We start from the raw sequence: 19,185 nt of genomic DNA, 5'->3' as shown, positions 1-19,185 counted from the left end.
ATCTCCATCTCCAAAGCACCGTCATGATCTCCATCATCACCAGCTTGACACCTTGATCTCCATCGTAGTCTCGTTGTCGTCTCGTCAACTATTGCTTCTACAACTATCGCTACCGCATAGTGATAAAGAAAAGAAATTACATGGCGATTGCATTTCATACAATAAAGCGACAACCATATGGCTCCTGCTAGTTGCTGATAACTTTTACAAAACATGATCATATCATACAACAACTGATATCTTATCACGTCTTGACCATATCACATCACTACATGCCCTGTAAAAACAAGTTAGACGTCCTCTACTTTCTTGTTGCAAGTTTTACGTGGCTTCTACGGGCTTCTAGCAAGAACCGTTCTTACTTACGCATCAAAACCACAACGATTTTTCATCAAGTGTGTTGTTTTAACCTTCAACAAGGACCGATCGTAGTAAAATTCGAGTCAACTAAAGTTGGATAAACAGACACCCGCCAGCCACCTTTATGCAAAACAAGTTGCATGTCTATCGGTGGAACCGGTCTCATGAACGTGGTCATGTAAGGTTGGTCTAGGCCGCTTCATCCAGCAATGCTGCCGAATCAAAATAAGACATTGGTGGTAAGCATTATGACTATTATCGCCCACAACTCTTTGTGTTCTACTCATGCATATCATCTACGCATAGACCTGGCTCGGATGCCACTGTTAGGGAATGTAGCATGCAATTTCAAAAAAAATTCCTACAATCACGCAAGATCTATCTAGGAGATGCATAGCAACGAGAGGGGGAGAGTGTGTCCAGGTACCCTCGTATACCGAAAGCGGAAGCGTTAGGTTAACACGGTTTATGTAGTCGAACATCTTCACGATCCAACCGATCTAGCACCTCCAAGTTCAGCACACGTTCAGCTCGATGACGTCCCTTGAACTTTTGATCTAGTAGAGGGTCGAGGGAGAGTTCTGTCAGCATGATGGCATGGTGACGGTGATGGTGATGTGATCCGAGCAGGGCTTCGCCTAGGCACTACGACGATATGACCGGAGGAGTAAACTGTGGACGGGGCACCTCACACGGCTAAGAGAACAATTGATGTGCTATGAGGTGGCCCCCTGCCCCCGTATATAAAGGAGGGGGGAGGAGGCCGGCCACCAAGGGGCGTGCCATGGGGGGATTCCTACTAGGACTCCACTCCTAGTAGGATTCGGCCCCCTTTTTTCCTTTCTCATCGGAGGGGAAAAGGAAGGGGAAGGGGAGGGAGAGGGAGAGGGAAAGGGGTCGCGCCCCCTCCTCCTTGTCCTCTTCGGACTCCCTTGGAGCGGGGCGTGCGCCACCCCTTGCGGGCTCCCCTCTATCCCCCTAAGGCCCATGTAGGCCTAATACTTCCTCGGGGGATTCCGGTAACCCCTCGGTACTCCGAAATATACCCGAACCTTCCCGAAACCATTCCGGTGTCCGAATATCATCGTCCAATATATCAATCTTTACCTCTCGGCCATTTAAAGACTTCTCGTCATGTCCGTAATCTCATCTGGAACTCTGAACAAACTTTGGTCACCAAAAACACATAACTCATAATACAAATTGTCATCAAACGTTAAGCGTGCGGACCTTATGGGTTCGAGAACTATGTATACATGACCGAGACACATCTTCGGTCAATATCCAATAGTGGAACCTGGATGCTCATATTGGTTCCTACATATTCTACAAAGATCTTTATCGGTCAAACCGCAATAACAACATACGTTATTCCCTTTGTCATCGGTATGTTACTTGCCTGAGATTCGATCGTCGGTATCCTAATACCTAGTTCAATCTTGTTACCGGCAAGTCTCTTTACTCATTCTGTAATGCATTGATATCGCTTGAAGCTACGTCGGTTTTTCCCCAAAGAGGAAGGGATGATGCAGCACAACGGCGGTAGGTATTTCCCTCAGATATGAAACCAAGGTTATCGAACTAGTAGGAGAACCAAGCAACACAACGTAAACAGCCCCTGCACACAAATAACAACCACTCCAAACCCGATGTGTTAAAGGGGTTGTCAACCCTTTCGGGTATCGGCGCCAGAAATGGTGCGTGGACAGGAGATAAATTTGTGATAGATTGAAATAATAGATCGCAAATAAAATAAAGTGCAGCAAAGTATTTGTGGTTTTTTGGTTTAATATATCTTAAAATAAAAGCAAATAAAAATATATCGCAAGGGCAAATAAATGAGAAAGAAGACCCAGGGGCCGTAGGTTTCACTAGTGGCTATTCTCTAGCAAAGCGGTGGGTGAATAAATTACTATTGGGAAATTGATAGAACCTCAAATAATTATGACGATATCCAGGCAATGATCATTACATAGGCATCACGTCCAAGATTAGTAGATTCATCGATCCCAACAAACACACCGCAAAAGAGTTACATCATATGGATCTCAAAGAGACCATTGTATTGAGAATCAAGAGAGAGAGATGAAGCCATCTAGCTACTAACTACGGACCCGAAGGTCTACAAAGAACTACTCACGCATCATCAGAGAGGCACCAATGGAAGTGGTGAACCCCTCCATGATGGTGTCTAGATTGGATCTGGTGGTTCTGGACTCTGCGGCGGCTGGATGAATATTTCGCCGACTCCCCTAGGGTTTCTGAAATATTGGGGTATTTATAGAGCAAAGAGGCGGTCCGGGGGCACCCAAGGTGGGCACAACCCACCCGGGCGCGCCTGGGCCTCCTGGCGCGCCCTAGTGGGTTGTCCCCTCCTCGGGACGCCCCCTATGTGCAACCAAGGCCCAACATCTTCCTTCTGGTCCATAAGAAATCTTCGTAAAGTTTCGTGGCATTTGGACTCCATTTGATATTGATTTTCTGCGATGTAAAAAACATGGAAAAAACAGCAACTGGCACCTGGCACTATGTCAATAGGTTAGTACCAAAAATGATATAAAATGACTATATAATGATTAGAAAACATCCAAGATTGATAATAAAACATCATGGAACAACCAAAAATTATAGATACATTGTAGACGTATCAGCATCCCCAAGCTTAACTCCTACTCGTCCTCGAGTAGGTACGTGATAAAAATAGAATTTTTGATGTGGAGTGATGTTCGTCATGTCATATCATATTCTTTTCTTTATAGCATGGACATTTGGAATTTTATGTGATTCAAAGCAATAGTCTAGTTTTGACATAATAATTTAGATACTGAAGCATATCAACAAGCAACCATGTCTTTCAAAATATCAACGCTAGAATAAGTTATCCCTAGCCCATCATGCTCAAACATTGATCCATTCATGAAACACACTCAAATATTAACTACACCCAATACTTAAGCACGATCATATTGCCTTCTAGTTGGTGCTTTTTATGAGAGAAGATGGAGACTCAATTTCAAAATAAAAATTGCATAAAGTAAAAGAAAGGCCCTTCGCAGAGGGAAGTAGGGATTTGTAGAGGTGCCAGAGCTCAAAGCGAAAAATTTGAGATAAAAACATTTTGAGAGGTGTATCCATCCCACCAACGAAAACGACTTAGAGTTCCCAATACTTTCCAATAGATATATCATAGGCGGTTCCGAAATAGAAAATAAAGTTTATTCCTTTTTTCACCATAACTTTCACTTTCCATGGCTAACCGTATCCACGGGTGCCCTCCATACCAACGCTTTCCAAGGAATTTATTATTTCACAACATAATGTAAATACATTTGTTTTTGCATTTCGGGACTGGGCATCCCTTATACTTTTACCTTAGTCTCGTGCAATGACAAGTGAATAAACACTCATCTTGAGAATAACACATCTAGCATGGAAAATATTAGCCACCCCTCACCGCTCCGCGAGTGAAACAAACACACAAAAGAGAAGTTTATTTTGAAAATTAGAGATGGCACATGCAAATTTGCTTAGAACGGAAAAAGAATACCGCATATAGGTAGATATAGTGGACTCATGTGGCAAAACTGGTTTAAAGGATTTTGGATGCACAAGTAGTGATCATACTTAGTGCAAAATGAAGGCTAGCAAAAGATTGGGAAGCGACCAACCAAGAAACAAATAATCTCATAAGCAAGCATTAAGCATAATTAACACCGAATAATGTACCATAAGTAGGATATAATTTCATTGCATGATTATTGACTTTCCTGCATGCATAGGGAATCACAAACCTTAACACCAATACTCTTACTAAAGCATAATTACTCATCAAGATGACTCGCATATCACATCATCATATCTCAAAACTATTACTAAGAATCAAGTTTATTTTGTCCAATGATCTTCATGACAATTTTCTTTTTTTTCTTTATCCTTCTGTAACGCCCTCGATGCGGCTATATCTCCTACGTGTCGAAGCACGACTTAGAGGCATAACCGCATTGAAAGCAATGTCGCAAGTAAGGTAATCTTCACAACAACCCATGTAAATATATAAAGGAGGAAAGGATACATAGTTGGCTTACACTCGCCACGTCACACAAATACATGGATAACATTACAATCATCCAATACACTCATGGTCCGACTACGGTACCAAAATAAAGATCAACCCCCACATGCGACACGGTCTCCGATCGCCCCAACTGGGCACCACTACTGATTATCTGGGAAAGACACATAGTAACGACGAAAGTCTTCATCGAACTCTCACGTGAGCTCAAGCGCATCGTCTGGAACGGTATCATCGGTCCCTGCATCTGGTTTGGAAGTAATCTGTGAGTCACGGGACTCAGCAATCTCGCACCCTCGCGATCAAGACTATTTAAGCTTATAGGTAAGGCAAGGTATGATGTGGAGCTGCATCAAGCGACTAGCATATATGGTGGCTAACATACACAAAAGAGAGCGAGAAGAGAAGGCAAAAGCACGGTCGAACAACTATGATCAAGAAGTGATCCTAGAACAACCTACGTCAAGCATTACTCCAACACCATGTTCACTTCCCGGACTCCGCCGAGAAGAGACCATCATGGTTACACACGCAGTTGATTCATTTTAATTAAATTAAGTTTCAAGTTATCTACAACCGGACATTAACAAATTCCCATCTGCCCATAACCGCGGGCACGACTTTTGAAAGTTCAAATCCCTGTAGGGGTGTCCCAACTTAGCCCATCACAAGATCTCATGGTCAACGAAGGATATTCCTTCTCCCGAGACATTCCGATCAGACTCGGCATCCCGGTTACAAGACATCCTCGACAATGGTAAAACAAGTCCAGCAACACCGCCCGAATGGGCTAACAAATCCCGATAGGAGCTGCAAATATCTCGTTCTCAGGGCACACTCAGATGGGACATCCTACGACTAAAACCAACCCTCAAGTTGCCCCGAGGTAGCCCCGCAGTCTACTCGGTCGGACCAACACTCAAAGGAGCACTGACCCAGGGGGGGTTTAAATAAAGATGACCCTCGGGCTCCGGAAACCCAAGGGAAAAAGAGGCTAGGTGGCAAATGGTAAAACCAAGGTTGGGCATTGCTGGAGGAGTTTTATTCAAGGCGAACTGTCAAGGGGTTCCCATTATAACCCAACCACGTAAGGAACGCAAAATCCGGGAACATAACACCGATATGACGGAAACTAGGGCGGCAAGAGTGGAACAAAACACTAGGCAAAAGGCCGAGCCTTCCACCCTTTACCAATTATATAGATGCATTAAGATAACAAGATAATATGGTGATATCCCAGCAATAAACAAAGTTCCAACAAGGAACGATTTCCAATCTTCACCTGCAACTAGCAACGCTATAAGAGGGGCTGAGCAAAGCGGTAACATAGCCAATCAACGGTTTGCTAGGACATGGTGGGTTAGAGGTTTGACATGGCAATTTGAGAGGCATGATAAGCAAGTGGTAGGCATCGTAGCATAGGCATAGCAAAAGAGCGAGCATCTAGCAAGCAAAGATAGAAGTGATTTCGAGGGTATGGTCATCTTGCCTGCAAAGTTGTCAGAGTTGACTTGATCCTCGTAAGCAAACTCAATGGGCTCCTCGTTCACGAACTTGTCTCCCGGCTCTACCCCAAACAAGAACAACAAGAAAACGGAACACAATCAACCACGTGCAATGCTCAAACAACATGATGCAAACATGGTATGATATGCGGGATGCAGAATGTGATGCATATGCAAGATTTGACAAGGAATGATTGAACCTGGCCTCAACTTGGGAATCCAAGAGTGCCACTGGAAAGGTGAGGTTATTTCGGTTGAAATCGATGTAAAGATCATCGGAATCGGATGCACGGTTTGGAAATGGCAAGCAAAACAAATATGGCACCGGTCTGCGATAATCAGCAAGTAGTCATCTAAATGCATCAAGATAAATATGCTACATCACCCAAACATGACAACAAAATACATGGCAGGGATCCACTCATGAAGCGACAAAAGATGAACACTGAGCTACGGCTAATTCATCCATTAACAGGTTCAAACAAGCATGGCAAAAGTGCAAATGATAACAGGTTTCAGACTTGGTGAAATTAACAAAAGTCTGGAATTTATCATCAGGAAGCACACTTTAGAGCATGAAAACTACATGCTACAGGAACTTAACATGGCAAGGCAAGGCATGACATGAAGCTACTTAAAGCACTTAACAAAAGTCCCTTAGTTACCTTGAGCCAAAAGGGATCAGAGAATACAATTGCAAGCATGTGAACATGGCAAAAACATAAACAGATTTCAGACTTAGTGAAAAATTGGAGCATGCAAATCAGTTAACGAGTAGGCATGTTTACGAGCTCGATGAACTCACTATAGAGCATGGAATTACAAACTAAGCATACACCCATCAAGAATACCTGGCATAGGAACTAGACATGGCAAGAACAACAACATAGCATGCACGGATCAATAGCAACATCCTCGGCAAAATCGCTAAACGTGTCAACAGTCTGCCAGGATTCACGATATAGCAAAAGTAGAGCTCGATTGACTCAAGCTAGGGTGCTCCATAAATGCAAACAAATACAGGGATGGATAGAGCACCACAATGTTAACAAATCATCCTTACTGATCATCCTCAAAAGATGCACAGATCACTAGGAAACAACATGAACATATGGCATAACGACAAAATCAGGACATGGACTTGGTGAAATTCTAAGTCCCTGAAATCAGCATTACCGATTACACTACTTTGCAAGCTTGTGCTAGTCACTACAAATATCACAAAAATACATGGCAAGCACCTATGTAAAGATGGTATGGCATATGACAAAACACATGTAGAGCTCAGGATCATATCATGCACACATTAATCATGGCAAAAATGACAAAATGCCATTTGATGAAACAGATCTGCCAAATTCATCACATAGCCCTCTTCCAACAGCATTTAGGGCATCAAGATGAGCTCAAATGAAAATGATGCAATGAGATGAAATGATGTACTCGTCGAGACGAACATTTTGATACGCTACACGCGCAAATCGGATCTACGATGAGAGAGTTATAGCATGCCAAAGTTTGCAAAAAGACTAGGGTTCGGGGATAAAAAGGTCAACCGAGAAGTTTCAGATCTAGATCTGGATCGATGGCGCGAAAACCGAGGAACAATGGCGCCGGAGTTGAGGTTGCCGGCGACGAGGTAGGGCAGGGCGGTGGAGGTGGCCGACGTGGTCGGGCGGCGGAGGCGCGGCGTTCTCCGGGTGGCGGCGCGGCGGAGGAGCGGTGCGCCGGCGAGGAGAGGCGGCCGGCGGCTGCTGTGGTCGGCGTCGGGCGCCGGCGACGATGGAATGCGGCGGCGTGGCGGAGGGGGCGACGCCGGGTGACGAGAAGGAGGCGGCCGGCGTCGGGCGCGGGGGCGCGGCCCAGGAGGCGACGGGGAGGGCCGGTCGCGGGCTGGGACGGGCCGCGGCGGCGGTGGAGGTCGGCGGGCGACGTGGCAGGCGGTGATAGGTGCGGAGGCAGTGGCGGACGCGTCCGGTCCGCTCCGGACGTGTCCGGCGGCGCGGGGAGCGGAAAATTAGGGTTTCGTCCGTGATTTCGAATGGGGGCTCTTTATATAGAGGTAGAGGGAGCTAGGGAGCTCCAAATGGAGTGCGGTTTTCGGCCACGCGATCATGATCGAACGCTCTAGATGATGGAAGGTTTTTTGGTGTGGTTTGGGCCAAATTGGAAGGGTGTTGCGCTGCAACACAAACGAGGCCTTCTCGGTCCCTCGGTTAACCGTTGGAGTATCAAACGAAGTCCAAATGGCACGAAACTTGACAGGCGGTCTACCGGTAGTAAACCAAGGCCGCATGACAAGTCTCGGTCCAATCCGGAAATGTTTAACCCCCACACACGAAAAGAAGTAGAAGGGGGCACCGGAGGAGATAGGAGCGCCGGAATGCAAAACGGACAACAGGGAAAATGCTCGGATGCATGAGGCGAACGCGTATGCAAATGCAATGCACATGATGACATGATATGAGATGCATGACAAAGGCAACAACACACGGAGACAAAAACCCGACACCGAGGAAAATAAAATAACTTAGGCCGGAAACGGCAAGAGTTGGAGTACAGATAAGGTAAATTACATCCGGGGTGTTACACCTTCTTGGATATCTATCACTTTGGGACTAATTTTCATGTGTTGCTTTTCACAAGCTCAAACAAATATAAGTAAAGATCATGAGCATAACAAATTTTCTTTCTCTCAAAATAATTTAAGTGAAGCAAGAGATAATTTCTTAAAAAATTTACTAACTCTCAAATAAATCTAAGTGAATCAAGAGAGCATTTCTTCAAAAATAACAGAGCACATCGTGCTCAAAAAGATATAAGTGAAGCACTAGAGCAAGTCCATTGCTCACAATTGATTTAAGTGAAGCATAGAGAGCAATTCTAACAAGTCATGACATAATTTTGGCTCTCTCAAATAGGTGTGTCCAGCAAGGATTGATGACTTAAAACACAAAATAAAACAAGCAAAGACACATATCATACAAGACGCTCCAAGCAAAACACATATCATGTGACGAATAAAAATATAGTCTCGAGTAAAATATTGATAGTTGTTGGAAGAAAGCGGGGATGCCACTCGGCGGCATCCCCAAGCTTAGTTGGTTGCTCATTCTTGGATAATAGCTTGGGATGTCGGGGCATTCCCAAGCTTAGGCTCCTACATCCTTCCTTCATCCATCGCAAGATAACCCAAAACTTGAAAACTTCAATCACACAAAACTCAACAAAGTCTTCATGAGATCCGTTAGTATAAGAATAATACATCACTACTATAAGTGTTGTATCAAACCAATTCATATTTTGTTTTTGTATTATATCTACTGTATTCCAAATTTTCTATGGCAAAAACTCATCAAAGAAAACCATAGAGCCATCAAAATAAGCACACAACACAAAGAGAACAGAATCCGTGAAAACAGAATAGTCTATAGCAATCTGACTATTTCGAATACTTCTGTAACTCCAAAAACTCTGAAACATTAGGAAGACCTGAGAAATTTGTATATTGATCTACTGCAAGTGGAGTGGGTATTTTATCACACTCTGGTAAAAATGTAAATTAATTTCGTGAGCGTAAACATTTCTGGTTTTTCAACAAGATCAAACAACTATCACCCAAGAAGATCCTAAAGGCTTTACTTGGCACAAAACTAATTAAAACACAAAAACACAATCATAACAGTAGCATAATTGTGCTAACACTCAAAAACAGGAAGCAAAAAGCAAAAATATAAATTTTATTCATTGGGTTGCCTCCCAACAAGTGCTATAGTTTTATGCCCTTAGCTAGGCATAAAGCAAGGATCTAAGTTTTGTCTTCCGAAGTTTTGGCAATTTTTGTAAGGGTTTTCTCAAACCCAGGAGGCTCTTTATGCTTCCCTAAATTCTCCGAAAAAGAAACCATCTTAAGATCCAAAATATCAAATCTCTTATTACAAAGTGCAATCAAGGCATTCATGCGATTGATACGACCATTGAGGTGTTTGAGGGGTTCATTATATTTTTGTATTTCAACCATATGCTTATGCAAATCACCAAGTTTGTCAAACATTTGAGCTCCCTCAGGGGTAAAAGGAAACCCCTTCTTTTGAGGTGAAATTTCCAAAATTCCATCTAAGATTTCATAGGCAGCATTGGCATAAAGATCAATGAAGTTTCCTTTAGCGGCAAAATCAAGAAGTTGTCTATGATGCAAAGCCAATCCTATGTATAAATTTCGAAGCAAAACTTTAGCATCCCCCTTTAAGTTGGAAATGCGATACGATCCCATAAGCCTATACTAGGCATCTTTCAAGTTTTCTCCTTGTCCTTGCTTGAAGTAAAGGACTTCAAAATTTGGTGACAAAGGAGGAGTAGGGACACTAGCCATCGAGACTAGAAAGCAAGAGAACGGCAAACGGAAAAGAGAGGCGAATAAAATGGCAAATTTTTGTGAAGTGGGGGAGAGGAAAACGAGAGGCAAATGGCAAATAATGTAAATTGCGAGGAGATGAGATTTGTGATTAGGAACCTGGTTATGTTGAAGATCCTCCCCGGCAACGACACCGGAAATTCCTTTTAATGTCGCTTGAAGCTACGTCGGTTTTTCCCCAAAGAGGGAGGGATGATGCAGCACATCGGCGGTAGGTATTTTCTTCAGATATGAAACCAATGTTATCGAATCAGTAGGAGAACCAAGCAACACAACATAAACAACCCTTGCACACAAATAACAACCACTCGCAACCCGACGTGTTAAAGGGGTTGTTGAAAGAACATGCGGTGCCCCCATGTTTGGTTTTGGTAATTGATGACAATCTCTATGGACTAATGGTTGCCTTGAGTTATATTTGAAGGTTTAGTCCATAGGCTTTTCTTGGAGTACATGTGTTGGTTTCAAGGAGAGTTTGTGTCGACCAAGGTGTTATTCAAGGAATTATCCAAAGATTGGTCATGTGAGAGTTGAGCTTATTGCAAGCATGTCTTGAAGAAGAAGATTGTGTGAACATTCATGTCTACCTTCAAGACATCATTCAAATGAAGAGAATTGGAAAGGTTCAAGGATGATCAAGACTAAGTCAAGAGTGAATCAAGTTGATCAACTCACAAAGCGCAGAAGATGTACCGAGAGGGATCAAGTGATCCCATGGTATGGTAAGAATTGTCAATTACGCTTTGTGTACTAACCCATGGTCTTCATGAGAGTTCTTTGTGGGGTTAGGTTGCGGTGTGCAAGTTCAAGTGGAGCATCACAAAGAGATCAAATTCTTGAAGCTTGCCGTCCTTTGTGGTGATAATGGACTTGTGAAGATGTGCGGAAGAGTGGCTCACCCATAGTGGAGTATGGGGGAGCAATCAACTAGTCTTCATCGAGCCAACACAATCAAGAAAGGTGGTCCAACTTGAGGAAGTCAAGATAGGCATCATCTAGCTCAAGTGGACCATGTGCAAGGCAAAGGTTTGCCCTTGATAGGTTTTCTATTTTACCGGTCTCATGATGGTAGTTGGGAGACCAGGTTATAGGATCGATTACCGTACTATCAAGGGGGGCTCTCGATGAGTAGCTTGATCGTATCGTTCGTTGAGAGCTCAAACCATTGCATCCTTGCATCATCTTTCTTGGTTCTTGTTTGGTTCTCTTTGAGAGTCTTAGAGCTTATGGTCATCTTGATGACAAGCTCGAGTTCATCGAAAACGGAGTTCACATGCATCTTCTGTGATGTTTTCGATGTTGGAGGTTTTGCCGGTTCTTCTCGGTTGGAGGTTTCACTCCTCTATTTGTTGGCATACCTCCCCTGCCTCTTCTTACTATATCCAGTCGCTGTTTTGATGCTACTCGTTGTCTTGTTTCCAACAAGCTTGAGTTTGCTCAATTCGGAGCTCATATGCAGAAGTTATGGCAATTCTGGTTTTCTTGAGAGTGGTTTTTGTCTGGTCCCAGCGGTAGTACCGCGTGCCCCAGTGGTAGTACCGCTTGGAGCTCTCAGCCGTTGTACCGCTGCTTCCGGGCGGTGGTACCACCAACTTGCTCAGCAAAGTCTTGGGCGGTTGTTCCGGCCAGGCACCGCCCAAGTACCGGTCAGGCCTCTGTTTTGATGCGGTACTCGGGCGGTGGTGGCCCAGTTGGTCCGGTCGTACCGGTACCACCGGTGTCCGGAGCGGTTCTACCGCTCAGGACTTAGCCGCCCGAGCGCCCAAGGCCATGCGGTTGCACCGGCCCGGTACCGCTCGACTACCGCACTCAGGGGTGACTTCCTTCTGTTCCTATGCGGTGGTTGAGTGGTGGCTGGGCGGTTGGTCCGGTTGTTCTTCTCAACCGGTGCTACCGCCTGGTCGCCCGGTTGTACGGCCTGGTAGGGTTCTGCACATATACTATGAGTCCCGGTTGTACCGGGACCAGGAGCGGTAGTACCGCTCGTGTGCGGGCTGAGCACATAACGGTTGGATTTTCCCCTCCTATAAAAGGGAGTCTTCTTCCCCTTTGACCCCAACCCTTTGAGCTCGTGTTCTTCCCCCTTTGTTGACCTTCTTTGAGCTTGCTAACTCTCATTCCCTCCATGGATTCTTGCTAGTTTTTGAGGGAAAAGAGAGAGGAGATCTAGATCCACATTTCCACCAATCACTTTCTCCTCTATGTGAGGGGAACCCCTTGGATCTAGATCTTGGATTTCTTGGTGTTCTCCTTCTTGTTCTTCCTCTCATTTTCCTCCCTAGCATTAGTTGCTCCGGTGGGATTTGAGAGAGAAGGACTTGGGCACTCCGTGTGCCCTTGCCATTGCATTTAGTGCATCGGTTTGAGTTCTCCACGGTGATACGTGGAAGTGAAGTTTGAGAAGCTTATTACTCTTGGGTGTTTGGGCACCCTAGAGCTTGTTCCTCTTGGGTGCCTTGGTGCCCTAGACTGTTGGTGTTGTTCGGAGCTCAATCATTGTGGTGTAAAGCTCCGGGCAAGCGCCGGGGTCTCCAATTAGGTTGTGGAGATCGCCCCGAGCAATTTGACGGGTACCGGTGACCGCCCCCAAGGGTTGCCAAAGTGTACGGGTTCGGTGACCGCCCCCAAGGGTTTCCATTTGTACGGGTTCGGTGACCGCCCTCAAGGGTCCCTTAGTGGAATCACGGCATCTTGCATTGTGCGAGGGCGTGAGGAGATTACGGTGGCCCTAGTGGCTTCTTGGGGAGCATTGTGCCTCCACACCGCTCCAAACGGAGATTAGCATCCGCAAGGGTGTGAACTTCGGGATACATCATCGTCTCCGCGTGCCTCGGTTATCTCTTACCCGAGCTCTTTACTTATGCACTTTACTTTGTGATAGCCATATTGTTTCTTGTCATATATCTTGCTATCACATAGTTGCTTATCTTGCTTAGCATAAGTTGTTGGTGCACATAGGTGAGCCTAGTTGTTTTAGGTTTTGTGCTTGACAAATTAACCACTAGGTTTATTCCGCATTTGTTCAAGCCTAAATCGTAATTATTTTAAAACGCCTATTCACCCCCCCTCTAGGCGACATCCACGATCTTTCAGTTGTCAATCCTTTTCGGGCAACAACGCCAGAAACGGTGCGTGGACGAGAGATAAATTTGTGATAGATTGAAATAATAGATCGCAAATAAAATAAAGTGCAGCAAAGTATTTTTGGGTTTTTGGTTTAATAGATCTGAAAATAAAAGCAAATAAAAATAGATCGCAAGGGCAAATAAATGAGAATTAAGACCCGGGGGCCGTAGGTTTCACTAGTGTCTTCTCTCGAGAAAAATAGCAAAGCGGTGGGTGAACAAATTACTGTGGGGCAATTGATAGAACCTCAAATAATTATGACGATATCCAGGCAATGATCATTACATAAGCATCACGTCCAAGATTAGTAGACCGACTCCTGCGTGCATCTACTACTATTACTCCACGCATCGACCGCTATCCAGCATGCATCTAGTGTATTAAGTTCATGAAAAAACAGAGTAATGCAATAAGAACGATGACATGATGTAGACGAGATCTGTTTATCTGTGGCGGTAAATATAGGTCCCATATTTTTATCCTTAGTAGCAACGATACATATGTGTCGGTTCCCTTTCTGTCACTGGGATCAAGCACCGTAAGATCGAACCCACTAGCGAGCACCTCTTCCAATTGCAAGATAAATAGATCAAGTTCGCCAAACAAAACCCGAATATCGGACAAGAAATATGAGGCTATAAGATATCGTGCATAAAAGAGATCAAAGAAACTCAAATACTTTCATGGATATAAAAAGATAGATCTGATCATAAACTCAAAGTTCATCGATCCCAACAAACACACTACAAAAGAGTTACATCATATGGATCTCCAAGAGACCGTTGTATTGAGAATCATGAGAGAGATGAAGCCATCTAGCTACTAACTACGGACCCGAAGGTCTACAAAGAACTACTCATGCATCATCGGAGAGGCACCAATGGAAGTGGTGAACCCCTCCGTGATGGTGTCTAGATTGGACCTGGTGGTTCTGGGCTCTGCGGCGGCTGGATGAATGTTTCGTCGACTCCCCTAGGGTTTCTGGAATATTGGGGTATTTATAGAGCAAAGAGGCGGTCCCGGGGGCACCCGAGGTGGGCACAACCCACCAGGATGTGCCTGGGCCTCCTGGCTCGCCTTGGTGGGTTGTCCCCTCCTCGAGACTCCCCCCAGGTGCAACCAGGGCCCAACATCTTCCTTTTGGTCCGTAAAAAATCTCCGTAAAGTTTCATGGCATTTGGACTCCGTTTGATACTGATTTTCTACGATGTAAAAACATGGAAAAAACAACCACTGGCACTTGGCACTATGTCAATAGGTTAGTACAAAAATTATATAAAAATAATGATAAAATGATTATAAAACATCCAAGATTGATAATAAAAGAGCATGGAACAATAAAAAATTATAGATATGTTGGAGACGTGTCATGCATCATCCCGCAACTAACTCATTAGTCACATTGCTTGCAAGGCTTATAGTGATGTGCATTACTGAGAGGGCCCAGAGATACCTCTCCGATACTCGGAGTGACAAATCCCAATCTTGATCTATGCCAACCCAACAAACACCTTCGGAGACACCTACAGAGCATATTTATAATTACCCAGTTATGTTGTGACGTTTGATAGCACACAAGGTGTTCCTACGGTATTCGGGAGTTGCATAATCTCATGGTCATAGGAATATGTATAAGTCATGGAGAAAGCAATAGCAATAAAACTTAACGATCATTATGCTAAGCTAACGAATGGGTCTTGTCCATCACATCATTTTCCTAATGATGTGACCTCGTTCATCAAATGACAACACATGTCTATGGTTAGGAAACTTAACCATCTTTGATTAACGAGCTAGTCAAGTAGATGCATACTAGGGACACTATGTTTTGTCTGTGTATTCACACATGTATCAAGTTTCCGGTTAATAAAATTATAGCATGAATAATAAACATTTATCATGATATAAAAATATATAAATAACAACTTTATTATTGCCTCTAGGGCTTATTTCCTTCAGTCTCCCACTTGCCCTAGAGTCAATAATCTAGATTACATAGTAATGATTATAACACCCATGGAGTCTCGGTGCTGATCATGTTTTGCTCGTGGAAGAGGCTTGGTCAACGGGTCTGCAACATTCCTATCCATATGTATTTTGCGAATCTCTATGTCTCCCTCCTTGACTTCATCGCGGTTGGAATTAAAGCATCTCTTGATGTGTTTGGTACTCTTGTGAAATATGGATTCCTATGCTAAGGCAATTGCTCCAGTATTGTCACAAAAGATTTTCATTGGAGCTGATGCACTAGGTATTACACCTAGATCGGATATGAACTCCTTCATCCAGACTCCTTCATTTGCTGCTTCCGAAGCAGCTATTTACTCTGCTTCACAGTTAGATCCCGCCACGACGCTCTGCTTGGAACTGCACCAACTTACAGCTCCACCATTCTGAAGGAAATATGCCCTAGAGGCAATAATAAAGTTGTTATTTATATTTCCTTATATCATGATAAATGTTTATTATTCATGCTAGAATTGTATTAACCAGAAACTTAGTACATGTGTGAATACATACACAAACAGAGTGTCACTAGTTTGCCTCTACTTGACTAGCTCGTTGAATCAATGATGGTTATGTTTCCTAACCATAGACATGAGCTGTCATTTGATTAACGGCATCACATCATTAGAGAATGATGTGATTTACTTGACCCATCTGTTAGCTTAGCATGATGATCGTTTAGTTTGTTGCTATTGCTTTCTCCATAACTATACATGTTCCTATGACTATGAGATCATAACTCCCGAATACCGGAGGAACACTTTGTGTGCTACCAAACGTTACAACGTAACTAGGTGATTATAAAGGTGCTCTACAAGTGTCTCCGATGGTGTTTGTTGAGTTGGCATAGATCAAGATTAGGATTTGTCACTACGATTGTCGGAGAGGTATCTCTGGGCCCTCTCGGTAATGTACATCACAATAAGCCTTGCAAGCAATGTAGCTAATGAGTTAGTTATGGGATATAGCATTACGTAATGAGTAAAGAGACTTGCCGGTAACGAGATTGAACTAGGTATTGAGATACCGATGATCGAATCTCAGGCATGTAACATACCGATGACAAAGGGAACAACGTATGTTGTTATGCGGTTTGACCGATAAAGATCTTCGTAGAATATGTAGGAACCAATATGAGCATCCAGGTTACGCTATTGGTTATTGACCGGAGATGAGTCTCGGTCATGTCTACATAGTTCTCGAACCCGTAGGGTCCGCACGCTTAACGTTCGGTGCGATCGGTATTATGAGTTTATGTGTTTTGATGTACCGAAGGTAGTTCGGAGTCCCGGATTTAATCACAGACATGACAAGGAGTCTCAAAATGGTCGAGACGTAAAGATCGATATATTGGAAGCCTAGGTTTGGACATCAGAATGGTTCCGGATGAAATCAGGAGTATACCGGAGCATAGGGAGGTTACCGGAACCCCCGGGGAGGTATATGGGCCTTATTGGGCCTTAGTGGGAGAGAGGGGAAAGGAGCAAACGAGGGGGCGCGCCCCCCAAGCCCAATCCGAATTGGGAGGGGGCCGCCCCCCTTTCCTTCCTCCTCCCTCCTCCTTCCTTCTCTCCTAAAACCAACATGGCAAGGGGGGGATCCAACTCCCGGTGGGAGTAGGACTCCCCTTGGGGTGCGCCTAGGAGGCCGGCCCCCTCCCTCTCCTCCAATTCTTTATATATGGGGGAGGGGGCACCCCGTGGACACACAAGTTGATCATTGATCTTTTAGCCATGTGCGGTGCCCCTCCACCATAATCCACCTCGGTAATATCATAGCGGTGCATAGGCGAAGCCCTGTTCCAGTAGCAACATCATCACCGTCATCACACCGTCGTGCTGAAGAAACTCTCCCTCGAAGCTCTACTGGATCGTGAGTTCGCGGGATGTCACCGAGCCGAATGTGTGCAGATCGCGGAGGTGCCGTACCTTCAGTGCTAGATCGGTTGATCGTGAAGACGTACGACTACATCAACCGCGTTGTCATAACGCTTCTGCTTATGGTCTACGAGGGTACGTAGACGATACTCTCCCTCTCGTTGCTATGCATCACCATGATCTTGAGTGTGCGTAGGAAATTTTTTGAAATTACTGTGTTCCCCAACACATTCAATATAAATACGTATCCGGTTTGCGACTTTGAGTCATCCGGATCAGTGTCAAAGCTTGCATCGACGTAACCATTTACGACAAGCTCTTTGTCACCTCCATAAACGAGAAACATATCCTTAGTCCTTTTCAGGTATTTCAGGACGTTCTTGACCGTTGTCCAGTGATCCACTCCTGGATTACTTATAGCAAGGCACACATTAGGTCTGGTACACAACATTGCATACATGATAGAACCTATGGCTGAAGCATAGGGAATGATTTTCATTTTCTCTCTATCTTCTGCAGTGGTCGGGCATTGAGTCTGACTCAACTTCACACCTTGTAACACAGCCAAGCACCCTTTCTTTGACCGATCCATTTTGAACTTCGTCAAAACTTTATCAAGGTATGTGCTTTGTGAAAGTCCAATTAAACGTCTTGATCTATCTCTATAGATCTTGATGCCCAATATATAAGTACCTTCAACAAGGTCTTTCATTGAAAAATTCTTATTCAAGTATCCTTTTATGCTATCCAGAAATTATGTATTATTTCCAATCAATAATATGTCATCCACAGATATTATTAGAAATGCTACAGAGCTCCCACTCACTTTCTTGTAAATATAGGTTTCTCCAAAAGTCTGTATAAAACCATATGCTTTGATCACACTATCAAAGCGTATATTCCAATTTTGAGATGCTTGCACCAGTACATAAATGGATCGCTGGAGCTTACACACTTTGTTAGCACCTTTAGGGTCAAGAAAACCTTCTGGTTGCATCATATATAACTCTTCTTTAAGAAATTCATTAAGGAATGCGATTTTGACATCCATTTGCCAAATTTCATAATCATAAAATGCGGAAATAGCTAACATGATTCGGCGGACTTAAGCATCGCTATGGGTGAGAAAGTCTCTTCGTAGTCAACTCCTTGAATTTGTTGAAAACCTTTCGCAACAAGTCGAGCTTTGTAGACAGTAACATTACCGTCAGCGTCAGTCTTCTTCTTAAAGATCCATTTATTCTATATGACTTAGCGATCATTGGGCAAGTCAACAAAAGTCCACACTTTGTTCTCATACATGGGTCCCATCTCAGATCTCATGGCCTCAAGCCATTTTGCGGAATCTTGGCTCATCATCGCTTCCTCATAGTTCGTAGGTTCAACATGGTCTAGTAACATGACTTCCAAAACAGGGTTACCGTACCACTCTAGTGCGGAACGTACTCTGGTTGACCTACGAGGTTCGGTAGTAACTTGATCTGAAGTTTCTTGATCATCATCATTAACTTCCTCACTAATTGGTGTAGGCATCACTGGAACTGATTTCTGTGATGAACTACTTTCCAATTCGGGAGAAGGTACAATTACCTCATGTCATGGTTTTGTCACGGCAGACGTCCTCGTGAAAGGACTTAGTCGTGGAGCCATCGCTATGGGTTATCTTAAAGGGGTTAAACCGAACAAGGGACACGAGAGTTTTATACTAGTTCGGCCCCTTCGATGAAGGTAAAAGCCTACGTCTAGTTGTGTTGGTATTGCTAGGGTTTCGGTGACCAGGGAGCGAATCTGCTTTGCCTGGCTCTCGAGTTATTGTGTGTTGTC

The sequence above is a fragment of the Triticum urartu genome, chromosome 4A, assembly GCF_056163025.1.
Source record: "Triticum urartu cultivar PI428250 chromosome 4A, HENAU_Tu73, whole genome shotgun sequence".
NCBI lineage: Eukaryota > Viridiplantae > Streptophyta > Magnoliopsida > Poales > Poaceae > Triticum > Triticum urartu.
This window is presented reverse-complemented; position numbering follows the sequence as displayed.